Below are 13653 nucleotides of genomic sequence, written 5' to 3'. Positions count from 1 at the left end.
ACTCCCCGCCTCTTCACCCCCCACTCCCCGCCTCTTCCCCCCCCCCCCACTCCCCGCCTCTTCCCCCCCCCCCCCACTCCCCGCCTCTTCCCCCCCCCCACTCCCCGCCTCTTCCCCCCCCCCACTCCCCGCCTCTTCCCCCCCCCCCACTCCCCGCCTCTTCCCCCCCCCACTCCCCGCCTCTTCCCCCCCCCCACTCCCCGCCTCTTCCCCCCCCCCCACTCCCCGCCTCTTCCCCCCCCCCACTCCCCGCCTCTTCCCCCCCCCACTCTCCGCCTCTTCCCCCCCCCCCACTCCCCGCCTCTCCCCCCCCCACTCCCCGCCTCTTCCCCCCCCCCCCACTCCCCGCCTCTTCCCCCCCCACTCCCCGCCTCCCCAGGGTGGCTAAAGGGCTACTAGTGAACATAGTATATTTAGATTTTGAAAAGGTACACAAAAGGCTGAGATCGATAAATTTTTGGACTCTAGCAGGTATGGGGATCAGGTGAGAAAGTGGAGTTCAGTTCAAAGATCATGGTACTATTGAATGGGGGACCAGGCTCGAGAGGCCTACTGACCTGTTTCTTATGTTGTTGTGCAGAGTTGTTGCTGCAGCACTAAGGTCTCAGTAGTTGCGGGGTGGGGTTATCTTCTGGTTTTTTCATATTAAAGGTTTTTAAAAAGATTCTCAAGGCCTCAGGTCTCAACCCCTTCTCATGCTACCACCCACAGCATGTAATGAATACTTAATTTTAGTAAGTTCCCTTAGGCGTCACCCCAATGCAACAATATATTACAACGATATTAAAAATTTTACACTAAATTTTTGAGAAATATTTTTTTCAGAGAAAGAGGTAGATGAATATATTTCATATACAGACTGTGGAGCTGGTGTCTCTGGGTGAGCACTACCTTCCTATTCAAATTGCTTTCATCTACATTGAACGTAATCCTGATTTTTGTTTTAAATTTCTAACAGCAGGGCATTTAAAAAAATTAATTGCTATTCCCTTTGACATCCTGTCTGCCCCTTGCTGCTGATTCTGTGGGTTCTCCAGACAGTGCTGGCAGGCAGTTTGTTCCCTGCCTTTTCCCATTCCCTTCGTTAAACACATCACCAGCTTACTTCCCCCATTATAAATGAAAAACGAATAGGCAACGTCTTTCTCTGGAGGAGTGCTTTGCATCTGCTTCCCAATAGCATTCCTTGGCATGCAGCTACTTCCTGATAGTATTCTCTGGTCTGTCATCTTTTGCTAGATACTAAGAAAAAGACTTGCATTTATATTGCGACTTCCATGACCTCAAGACATGCCAAAGCTTTTTACAGCCAATGAAGTACATTTGAGATGTAGTCACTTTTGTAATGTAGGAAATGCGGCAGCTAATCTGCACACAGCAAGGTTTCACAAAGAGCAATGAGATAAATGATCAGATAATCTGTTTTAGTGACATTTGTCGATGGATAAATATTGACCAGGACACCAAGGAGAACTTCCTGCTCTTTGAATAATACCATGTGATCTTCTACATCCACTTGAGAGGACAGTAGGGCACTTAGTTCAACATCTCATCCAAGAGGCAACACCTCTGACAGTGGAGCACTCCCTCCGTACTGCACTGAAAAGTCAGCCTAGATTATGTGCTTGAATCTCGAGTGGGGAAAAGGAGAGTAACCTATGTTGAATTCCACCTTGATAAATGTCCTATGGCTGGTAGAAGGAAGCCCAGATGGAGACGCTGTAGAAAATCTGATAAAGCTGTAGGTGAAGGGGAGGTGACAGCAAATAGCTTTGAATTGTACTGTCCAAAGCACTGAAGCTCATCACCAGGCTGAACCCCTGCCACTGATTTAGACCTGTATGAAGTTGTGCTGTAATTCAGTCGAACTGAGAGCCCAGTGTTACTGACCTTTTTTGTAATCGGAGTATAATCCTAATCCATAACTTGCTTGGGAATCATTCTTGGGAATGCTGCTGCATCGCAGATGGGACACTGGTTTGCGCCTATGATGCATCACACAGTGAGCCACGATAATCAGTTATGTGGAGTCCAATCACTTCTCTGAGGAAAAGGGCTATAAAAGCCAGTTGTCCTACAAAGTTCTATTTTTATAGGGCCCCTTTTTACTTGCCTGTGGGAAACTGGACTAGCAATATGTCTTTCTTTGGAAGGAATACTAAAAAGGAGAGAAAACTACACTGCAGCTTGGTTAACCCTTTAGAGTTGCGCAGGCCATGAATGGAGGCCCAGAGAGAGGTGGACTAGCAAACCTATTGAGGACTGGAGGTGAGGGAGAGGTAGTGGCCAATAGGTGTGGATTGTATTGTGTGAAACAATACCATAAATGGTTATTTTACACAGTCCTGCAATAACTAGCTGCACATTTGTAGCGCCGTTTAATGTAAAAAAAAAATCCCAAGGCATTTCAGGGAGGAATCAGGAAAAATGAAGGTGATGTAAGATTTTTGATGAGATAGGGGTGTTTTATACCCCCTTCTAAGGTGGGAACAGACTTGGCAGCACAACAGCTTGTTGTGAATTGACTTTATTGAGATAAAGGTAAAGTCAAGTTTGTTAAGTTCTCAGGTAAACTATTAGTAACAAATTCAGGCAGTGATTAACAGTCCAACACAGATACTACCTATATTAGTTGCTCAGGTCGGATGTGGTTCTGTCGGGCTCGGGTCTGGTTTTATTTGCAGACTGGTGGTCGCCTAGCCATTGTATTTCCTGCATTCTACAGTCATTGTTCGGCATCATTTTTACCAAGTGTTTCTGTGAGGTGGTCCTTTCTATTATGGGCCATAGGCTAAGGGGTATGGGGTGCCCAAAATTCATGACAGCTCTAAGGGCTTCTGCCTGCATGGAGAACTTAACTCTTTATCTCAGTGACATTGTGGATCACTACGGGAAACAGAACATGGCCGCCTATAGTAGTTGTCTGGGTGGGTTTAAAACAAAGGTGGACTCTAAAATTGGACACTCCCTTCTTCCATGGATGATTGTCTGAACATTAGTTATAACGCAATACGTGCCCATCCGAAGGTAAATGTAGTTAGCGCTGTTACTACCCCACCTGTGTAGGCTTACATCGCATGTCAGTGACTCTTGGTCCAGGTAAGCCTGCATGCTATTGTGGTGGCAACATTCACGGATCCATGGCCCAATCACACTAAATCGCAAAAGCGTCATATTACATTCAATGCAATATCACAATCCTTCCATCATGCATGGACTTAAAAGATTCTCCAGCTCTCTTTGCATGTATTCATCTTGTAAATTGTTCTTACTAAATATTATTTTCCTAGACCTTCAACTGTCTTTCTGAACTTTAATTTTACTCCCTCTGATCATTATCAATGTGTTTGATTTATCCTGATTATTGTAAAGTCATTTTCTCTGTGGAATACATGTCAATGCCTTGGTAATGTAAAATGTTGTCTCACTCTACTGGCCGCATTAACCATTTCATGCTATGCTGTTTGTCGAGTAGGTGAACATGTTTGAGACCCATTCTTCAGTGCATTTTGCCTTGCATTTTGCTAGTTAGTTGCTCTACATGTAACAAATCACATCTGCACATTTACACCGGTATCCCAATATCATGCCACATATTCTCAACTCTCAGGCAATCTTATCAAAAGATCAAAAAGGTCGGGGAGCTGCTGATGGTCTGTCTGAGATCTTTGCTTACCTCTCCCTGCATGGTCCTGATGTTTCAGGTCGTGGCCAGACTTTCAAATGTAGCTCTCTTTATAAAAAAAAAACTCATAGGCAAGGATACAAATATCTCCAAGAGAAAACTATCAAATTATTTACTTTCCTGACTTTCGCTGGAAAGTTCTAGGCTTCATGGAAATTCTACACTATATTAAATTAATAGTTTGAATTCTTATTTCACCATTGTTTATCCCCAAAATTCCTTTATTAATTCTTGCATCAGCCAGATCTAATTGCCAATTCCCATTAATTATAATTCTATTTCATTTTGAGCCCTGGAGAAACTTTACAGTCCAATATTCATAATATCTTTAAAACAGAGATCAAACATTTCCATTTGATTCCAGGCATTCCCATATTTTGTTTGTTTTTTCTCTATCTTTGATATTTTAATTTCTTAAAAGTAACTTGCTAGATTACACTGTATTTTCAACATCCCTAATTATTCCAGATTCAAATAACAGTGTTGCTGGGGGTGACAGGTTTTGTTCATGTTCCATTTAATTTCTCCCCAAAAGAAACTTTGTTTTTTTATACTTAGGAACCACCTAGACTGCTTTTCCATCATTTTTTTGTGGAATGAAATTTTGACTATCCCCTTAAATGTCAAATATATTCCCCTTTGAGTGCTTTAAATAACCACTCATATCAATTTGATTTTGTTTATCAATTCCAATTTCTTATGCCCAGGCTATGTGGTATGGCATAGTTTTTTTTACATTAAAGGCAGAAGTGCTTGCAACTATCTCTCCTTCTCAAGCACTTTGTCTCATAGATAACAAATAACACAAGTTTTGAAAAGGCAAAGCCTTTAGTCCAAATTGTGACTATGCTGTGACATTTGATGTCTGCAGTTATGTTCTTAAATTCATAAAGCTGCTGGATCTCAGTTCTCATGTGGCCTTGGAACCTACCGTCACCTGCTTAAAAAAAATCACAAAGAATTCATTGTGGCTGTGCCCCTGAGCCCAATGGGTTAATTTGTCCAATTATATCTGTCAATTTAAAATTTAATAATTTCCAATATATATAAATTTTACTCTCAGCAATGCAAAAATTGTGTGGTGGATTAAATGGAAAAACAACAGCTGCAGCGGGGTTAATTTTTTGCTTGTCTTCAAGGGGGCGGAGCAAAACCTTCTCGTGTCACTTTACATAACTTTTTTAGAAAAAAACATTCCGGATCGAAAAGAACTAAACTCCATTTAAAACTTTTTTTTCCAATTCTTTTGGTATCCTTAGGGTTTGAAAACAACAAAAGCATTAGGAACATTATCAACGTCAAAGGAAAGCATCTCCATTATGAAAGACAGCATTTTAGGTTAAACTCCAATTGTTTCCAAACTTTTAGCATCTTTTATAAGAGGTCTCTAATCCAAGGATTTTTTTTTATACAACAAAGATGACTCCAAATTCAAGTTCACAGCAACAAACATTTAAAAATCAAAACTGCCAATGTTATATGAGCGAGTCTTTTGTCCGGAATTAAAGACTTCCTGAAAACTTGACATAAACTTCATTGTGGCCACAAATGAAATTCCAGTTTTCTCAACTTACCAGGTCAGTTAACCTTAATAATATAAACTTAATTCAGACTTATTAACGTATAATATTTATTAACTACACACAGAACAGAATAGCACATGCTTTTTTTAAAGCAATGGTGTATTACGTCATTTTTTCCCTCTCTTCAGGTGCCTTTTCAAATGACTAATAAAACCAAAAACTAAAGAAAAAGTTATTTAACATTCTTATAACAAAAGATTGAACACCAGCTTCTTACACAAACTTTAAACATTCCAATCTTTCCCATAGCCAGAATTTTACGGTGGATGGACGGGAGCCGGACTCCAACGTGAAAGTCGGTGGTGAACCTGCTTCCGCCTAGCCTGGGGATCCGTCCCATGTTTTACGGCTCCCCAGGCTTTGAGTGTCCCAAGGCGGGACTTCCACCCACTTGAGGGAGGAGGTCCCGCCTCTGAGCTGCCGGCCAATCAGCGGGCAGGCAGCTCTTAGTCCCAGCAGCGCCACCGGGAGCGGTGGCCACTGCTGGGACTGCAGTCCAGCTGGTGCCATGGATCGAGGAGGGGCATGCCTCACCCGTGGGATCGGTCCTTCCCTGGTGAGGCTGGAGTGGTCGTTTGGGGGGAAGGGGGGTGTTTTGGGTCCCGGGGGTGGGTTGGGAGATGGGGGCGGCCCTCAATCGGGCACCCTGTGCCCAACTGCCATGCCCCCTCCACCGGGGCGCAGAAAGGCCACAGCTATCACTGGGCGGCCTTTCACATCCCCAGTACACCTGCTTGCCATGGGTAAAACACCCGTGGAGGTGGGCAGGGGCAGTTAAGTGGCCACTGAAGGGCCTTGATGGCCTTGGGAGGGCAGGCCATCTCCACCCCGTGCCGTAAACTTGTCCAGAGGCGGAAGCGGGGGGCCTCCCAGAGCCTGCCGCTCAATTTTACACCGCCCCCACGCCACCATCCGACCCGCTGGGGCAGCGTAAAATTCAGCCCCCTATCTTCTTTATTTATCCCTCTCGCCCTTAAACCAATATCCAATTCCTGACATTTTCTACTTAAAACAGTAAGACATGTCTTTAATTTAAACTGCAAAAAAAAAGCAAGAACAGATTTTAAACTGGAACTTCAATTGAAGCAGTGTTTTAAACTTCAAATTAGATTTCTGCCAGACATCTTCAGACCTTCAAGGCTGAAGCTTATCTCTTAGAAAATTGTTCATTGCCTTTTCACAGTTGCAAAACCAACTTTTAAAATTAAAATAAAAACTTTAATTTAAAATATAATTCAATTTTATGTCGCATTTCTGTGTGTACAATCTTAAATTGAACTAAACACACTCAACAATCACTTTTCACACTCAGTTCCAAACAACTTAGAAAAATTGATTCCTGTAATGGGTTATGAATTCAAAATACTAAAAATTTGTGTTAAATTCCTTGGCCTGATCCCAAAGAACATACGCAGGTTCAACTAGTTCGCACCCTAAACATGACTCAAGGTTCCCACAGAAATATTCATGTGTAAAAATAGAACAAGTAACAGACTCATGCTTTCAGCATTAAAGCCAGACTACAAAGCGTTAACAACTGTCAGCTCTACAGAGCACAAGCTACACATCCCAAGGACATTCATTTCATTCATGGAAGCTTCTAACATTCACATATTCGAATCAAAAGATGGTAAATTTATTTTACTCACTTTATATTTCACTAAAAACATCGTAAGTTGTCCCTCTTTCCTCATTCTGATAACACTTTCCCTCTCCAGCTTCCAAAATCTACGTTCTAACCACCATTCTCTTAGGACAACAGGACAATGCCTCCCATGGTTACTGCAGACACAATTGCCCATAGTCTCCCCAATTTTCTCTGCAGTTCCAAACTTTTTCTGAAGTATTCATTCTCCGTCTCCTGTTGTTTCAACTGACTTGCATTTTCCTGAGCATCAGTCACGGCTACGCCAGTGTTCAGGGTAGAGAAATCGTGGATAGCGCGTTTAGTGAGGTGGTCACACCGCAGGTAATGGCTGCACAGGCAGAAAAGAGATGGGTGACCACCAGACGGAGTAGTAGGCGCAGGCAGGTAGTGCAGGAGTCCCCTGTGGCCATCCCCCTCTCAAACAAATATACCGCTTTGGATACTGTTGTGGGGGATGACCTCCCAGGGGAAAGCAGCAACAGCCAAGATCGTGGCACCATGGAGGGCTCTGCTGCACAGCAGGGGAGGAAAAAGGGTTGGAAGAGCTATAGTGATAGGGGATTCTATTGTAAGGGGTGCAGATAGGCGTTTCTGTGGCCACAAACGAGACTCCAGGATGGTATGTTACCTCCCTGGTGCTAGGGTCAAGGATGTCTCGGAGCAGCTGCAGGACATTCTGAAAGGGGAGGGTAAGCAGCCAGAGGTCGTGGTCCAGATTGGTACTAACAACATTGGCAAGAAAAGAGATGAGGTCCTGCAAAGTGAATATAGGGAGTTAGGCAGAAGGTTAAAAAGCAGGACCTCTAGGGTTGTAATCTCAGGATTACTCCCTGTGCCACGTGCTAGTGAGGGTAGGAATAGGAGGATTAGGCAAATGAATGCGTGGCTGAAGAGCTGGTGTAGGCGGGAGGGCTTCAGCCATTTGGATCATTGGGATCTCTTCTGGTGCAGAGGTGACCTGTACAGGAAGGACGGGTTGCATCTAAACTGGAAGGGGACCAATATTCTAGCACTACTCGGGAGGGTTTAAACTAGTCTTGCAGGGGGGGTGGGCCCCAAAGTAGTAGTCGCTCAGATCAGATAGTTGCGGCAAATGTAGAGGTTAAAGCAAGCAAGTCCAGTAGGCAGGCCGGGCAGGGGCAGGACAGGGAGCGTGGAAGGTCTGGTAGGTTAAACTGCATTTACTTTAATGCAAGAAGCCTTACAGGAAAGGCAGATGAACTCAGAGCATGGCTCGGTACATGGGATTGTGATATTATTGCTATTACGGAAACGTGGTTGAGGGATGGGCAGGACTGGCAGCTCAATGTTCCGGGGTATAGATCTTTCCGGCGTGATAGAGGTGGAGGTAAGAGAGGAGGGGGAGTTGCACTATTGATTAGGGAGGACGTCACGGCAGTACTTAGAGAGGATATCCCGGGGGGAATGTCCAGCGAGGCCATATGGGTAGATGTTAGAAATAAGAAAGGGGTGATCACTTTGATGGGATTATACTATAGGCCCCCCAGTAGTCAGAGGGAAGTGGAGGAGCATATATGTAGGGAAATCACAGATAGGTGTAGGAATTATAGGGTTGTAGTAGATGATTTTAACTTCCCTAATATTGACTGGGACTGCCTTAGTGCTAAGGGATCAGATGGGGAAGAATTTGTTAAGTGTGTCCAGGATAGTTTTCTGAAGCAGTATGTGGATGGCCCTACTAGAGAAGGGGCTACACTCGACCTCCTCTTAGGAAATGAGGATGGGCAGGTGGTTGATGTGTCAGTGGGGGACCATTTTGGGACCAGTGACCATAACTCTATCATCTTCAAGATGGTTATGGAAAAGGATAGGACTGGTCCTCAGGTTGAAGTCCTAAATTGGGGGAAGGCTAATTTCGATGGCATCAGACAGGAACTCTCAAAAGTTGAATGGGAGAGGCTGTTTACAGGTAAAGGGACGTCTGGCAAGTGAGAGGCTTTTAAAAGTGAGATAGGAAGAGTTCAGGGCCGGCATGTTCCTGTTAGATGGAGGGGCAAGGCTGGCAAGTTTAGGGAACCTTGGCTGACGAGGGATATTGAGGGTCTGGTCAGGACAAAGAAGGAGGCATATGTCAGGTATAGGCAGCTGGGATCAAGCGAGTCCCTCGAGGAGTACAGGGGATGTAGGACTACACTTAAGAAGGAAATTAGGAGGGCGAAAAGGGGCCATGAGATTTCCCTGGCAGATAAGATAAAGGAGAATCCTAAAAGATTCTATAAGTATATTAAGAGTAAAAGGGTAGCTAGGGAGAGAATAGGTCTCCTTAAGGATCAGTGTGGCAATCTGTGTGTGGAGCCACAGGAAATGGGCGAGGTCTTAAATGAATATTTCTTGTCCGTATTTACCGTGGAGAAGGTCATGGAAGCTAGTGAGTTCAAGGGAGGGAACAGCGATATCCTGGAGCATATCAACATTACAAAGGAGGAGGTGTTGGAGGTTTTGAAGTACATTAAGGTGGATAAATCCCCAAGGCCTGACCAGGTGTATCCTAGGATGCTATGGGAAGCAAGGGAGGAGATAGCTGGGGCCCTGGCAGAGATTTTTGGATCATCGTTAGCCACGGGTGAGGTACTGGAAGACTGGAGGATAGCTAATGTTGTGCCTTTATTTAAGAAGGACAGCAGGGATAAGCCAGGGAACTACAAGCCAGTGAGCCTTACATCAGTGGTGGGAAAGTTATTGTAAGGGATTCTGAGAGACAGGATTTATATGCATCTGGAAAGGCATGGTCTGTTTAGGGATAGTCAGCATGGCTTTGTGCGTGGGAAATCATGTCTCACGAATTAGATTTTTTCGAGGAGGTGACCAAGAGGATTGACGAGGGCAGGGCGATGGACGTTGTCTACATGGACTTTAGCAAGGCCTTTGACAAGGTCCCGCATGGTAGGCTGGTCCAGAAGGTTCGAACACATGGGATCCAGGGTGAGCTAGCAAATTGGATACAAAATTGGCTTGGTGATAGGAGGCAGAGGGTGGCAGTGGAGGGTTGTTTTTCAGATTGGAGGCCTGTGACCAGTGGTGTGCCGCAGGAATCGGTGCTGGGCCCTCTGTTGTTTGTCATATATATTAATGACTTGGATGTGAATGTAAGGGGCATGATTAGTAAGTTTGCAGATGACACCAAAATTGGTGGTATAGTGGACAGTGAAGAAGGTTGTCTAACGTTACAACAGGATATAGATCAACTGAGAAAGTGGACAAGGGAGTGGCAAATGGAATTTAACGCAGACAAGTGTGAAGTGATGCATTTTGCGAAGTTAAACCAGGGCAGGACATATACAGTGAATGGCAGGGCCTTGGGGAGTGTTCTTGAGCAGAGAGACCTTGGGGTGCAAGTACATAGTGCCCTGAAAGTGGCAACACAGGTAGACAGGCTGGTGAAGAAGGCGTATGGCATGCTTGCCTTCATCGGGCGAGGCATTGAGTACAAGAGTTGGGACGTCATGTTACAGTTGTACATAACGTTGGTTAGGCTGCATTTGGAGTACTGTGTACAGTTCTGGTCGCTGTACTACAGGAAAGATCTGATTAAGCTAGAGAGGTTGCAGAAAAGATTCACAAGGATGTTGCCTGGTTTGGAGGGCTTGAGTTATAAAGAGAGATTGGATAGGCTGGGTCTGTTTTCCCTGGAGCGAAGGAGGCTGAGAGGGGACATGATAGAGGTATGTAAAATTATGAGAGGCATAGATAGGGTAGATAGCCAGAGTCTGTTGCCCATGGTAGGGTGACTAAAACTAGAGGGCATAGATTTAAGGTGAGAGGGAGGAGGTTTAAAGGGGATCAAAGGGGTACATTTTTCACACAAAGAATAGTGGGTATCTGGAATGAGGTGGTGGAGGCAGGAACAGTAGCGACACTTAAGAGGCATCTGGACAGGTACTTGAATGAGTAAGGCATAGAGGGATATGGAATTAATGCAGGCAGGTGGGATTAGTATCGATAGTTATTATGGTCGGCATGGACGCGGTGGGCCGAAGGGCCTGTTTCTATGCTGTACGACTCTATGACTCTAAATGCTGTTGCTGTAACAGAGCAGTCGTACACTTGTGGCACAGCTCCAAATCTCGAACCCACTGGTTCAGTTGCTCAATCCCTTTATCTTTCTGAGTGCTGTAAGCCAGAAGGTTTTTTGCCTTCTCTATCTTTAAATTCTGGCCTATCTTATCTTGACTGACCTCTATAACTTCCTTGTATTTCTGCTTGAAGACCCGTTTAACATCTTTAGACAACATGACTTTATTTATTCTCTTTATATATATTCTGTTATAAGTGCCTTTGATCACTGGTGGGTCCTTTAAGGTCTCCACACTACCCAAAAGGGTTTTCCTTCCCAAGACGCATGTTTGGCCAGTCTCGCGAGCTTGAGATCCTCTCTCCCAAAAAGTGTTCACAATGTGCCAAGTCGCATCTGGGGTGCCACTAAGATTTTTGATAAGATAGGGGTGTTTTATACCCCCTTCTAAGGTGGGAACAGACTTGACAGCACAGCAGCATGTTGTGAATTGACTTTATTGAGATAAAGGTAAAGACAAGTTTGTTAAGTTCTCAGATAAACTATTAGTAACAAACTCAGGCAGTGATTAACAGTCTAACACAGATACTACCCATGTTATTTGCTTGACGGCAGAGCGCACCACTCTTTCTCTTTCAGCTTTGGTCTTCAAGTTTTTGCTTTCTCTCTCCCTTGTCTCTTCTTGTTCTCTGCCGCGCGGTGGCAAAGTCACAAGCTAACTTATTCCGGCAGCTTTACAGTTACAATCTTAGTGATATTTGGGGATGACTAAAAGTTAGGTCAAAGTGGTGTGTTTTGAGGAGGGTCTAAAGGGAGGTAGAGGGAGGGAGTTCTAGTTCCGTGGGACCTAGAAGACTGAAGGCATGGCTACCAATGGAGTGAAGAGTGTGTCGGGGGGGAGGGAATGTGATTGGATGCTCAAGAGGATGCAGTCAAAACAATAGAGAGTTTGGAGGAGCTGTTCTGCTAGAGGAGTTGGAGATGAGGGAGGGGTAAGGCATTGGAGGGTTTTATATACAAGGATAAGAATTTTAAATTTGAGATGTTAAGGTCCAAGATCCATTGTAGTTGGTGAGAATGTTGGCATTTTGTGCAGAATGGGACAAGGGCAGCAGAGTTTTGGATCAACCCAATTTTAGAGTGTAAAGATGGAAGACCAGCAAGCAGAGCATTGAAATAGTTGAGTCTGGAGGTGACAAAGGGGTTTCAGCAGCAGATGGGTTGAGGCAGCGACATAGGTGGGTAATTTTAAGGAGGTGAAAATAGCTGGTCTTTGTGCTGAAGAGGATGTGGGGTTTGAATCAGCCCGGGCTGAACAACAGTGAGCTTCTGAACAATCCGGTTTAGCTTGAGACAGTGGTTAGGAGGGAGATGGAGTCAGTGATGAGGGTGAAAGTTTGTGGTGGGGGCCAGATATGATCGTTTTGTCCTTCCCATTGTTTAGTTGGAGACCAATCAAAGTGGGAATCTTTATGTGGATGCAAGAGCAACCTAGAGCCCCTTTGGCTATGTGATATGGAGTCCAGAGGATGGCAGTGTTGATCAGGTTGAACATCAGAATAGGGATCCTCAGTGCTGTCTGTATCACGTACTTCCTTGTGTGTGTCTGTTAAATAATAAGCACTGTCGGTTTCTCTGCTATTGAGCTGTTGTTGACTACTTATCAAAATTGCATAAGAGTACAAATTAACTTGTGCTTTATCATTGTTGATCAGTAAAGGTTATTTACACTTCAAATAAAATTGATTCAATTCAACTACAAATCAAAGATGCATTGTGATGTGGAATCAAGGGTGTGTAGATGAAAATGTAGAGAGGAATCAGATCCATCAATCCTCAGCAGTGTTCAGGGTTAGCTAATCACCTGCGGCGTGACTATTGGTGTGCCAAGTTAGCTGATTACATGTACCAGGTTGTATCGGCAGCTGGCTCCTCTGTTGCACAAATCACATCCTTTTCTTTCTAATCATCAAGCTTTGTCGGCTTCATTAAGTGGCTTCCTGTTTAAGTTGCACCTTCTAACCCGTGCAAGTAACTTGGTGCGTGGAATATTGTATTTATACTTTCACAATCACTTCTCTGCATCATGGCCTAGTTGGTAACAGCATCACCAATCCTGTACAAAGCCAGGGGTATCACAAAGTCTCTGATTTGTTCCTGGTCTATGTTGAGTAAGTGATCCCCAGGGTACCATTTAAAGCACTACAATTGGTCTCAGCCACTCTCGAGTATACAGGGCGTGGAGAAAATGAGAAAGAGTTTACACTGAATATCCATTGCTTGGAAATGCTGTTTGTGTGGGCAGCGGGGGGGGGGGGGGGGGGGGGGTGCAGGAATGTTGGATAGGATCAGGTTTACACCCAACCCACCCCTCCCCACCCCCACATGCAGCTGAATACTCTGCTGACACTGTCTAAAGATTGGCCATTTAGCTGAGGTACTCGAGACCAGTCCGAAGGTGCTGTATAACTGTACCCCAACCTGAGGCGGTGAGGAAATGGACAACAAATGCCTAGCTCTTCATCTATTAAAACATATAAAGTTACTGTCGATTAACAGTCTCGTAAAGATTTTGATATACTTTGCAAATGCAGCCAAGGAAGTGGCGATGTGCTGATCTACCTGCTGCAGTCTCTATAACTGGGGCTGAAAATAGTTGCTTTGTATGTATGTTGGATATTTCTAATGTGCCTTCATCTAGATA

General features: G+C 44.5%; 1 protein-coding gene across 2 annotated transcripts in view; it reads left to right on the top strand.

The window, feature by feature from the left end:
* The window catches only part of sec13 (SEC13 homolog, nuclear pore and COPII coat complex component), a 52024-nt gene that overhangs the window by 11464 nt on the left and 26907 nt on the right, over window positions 1-13653 (top strand). The gene's annotated exons all lie outside the window — the stretch shown is intronic.

The sequence above is a fragment of the Heterodontus francisci genome, chromosome 19, assembly GCF_036365525.1.
Source record: "Heterodontus francisci isolate sHetFra1 chromosome 19, sHetFra1.hap1, whole genome shotgun sequence".
NCBI classification, from domain to species: Eukaryota; Metazoa; Chordata; class Chondrichthyes; order Heterodontiformes; family Heterodontidae; genus Heterodontus; species Heterodontus francisci.
Note: the sequence above shows the minus strand (reverse complement) of the source record. Positions and strands in the feature narration are given on the sequence as shown.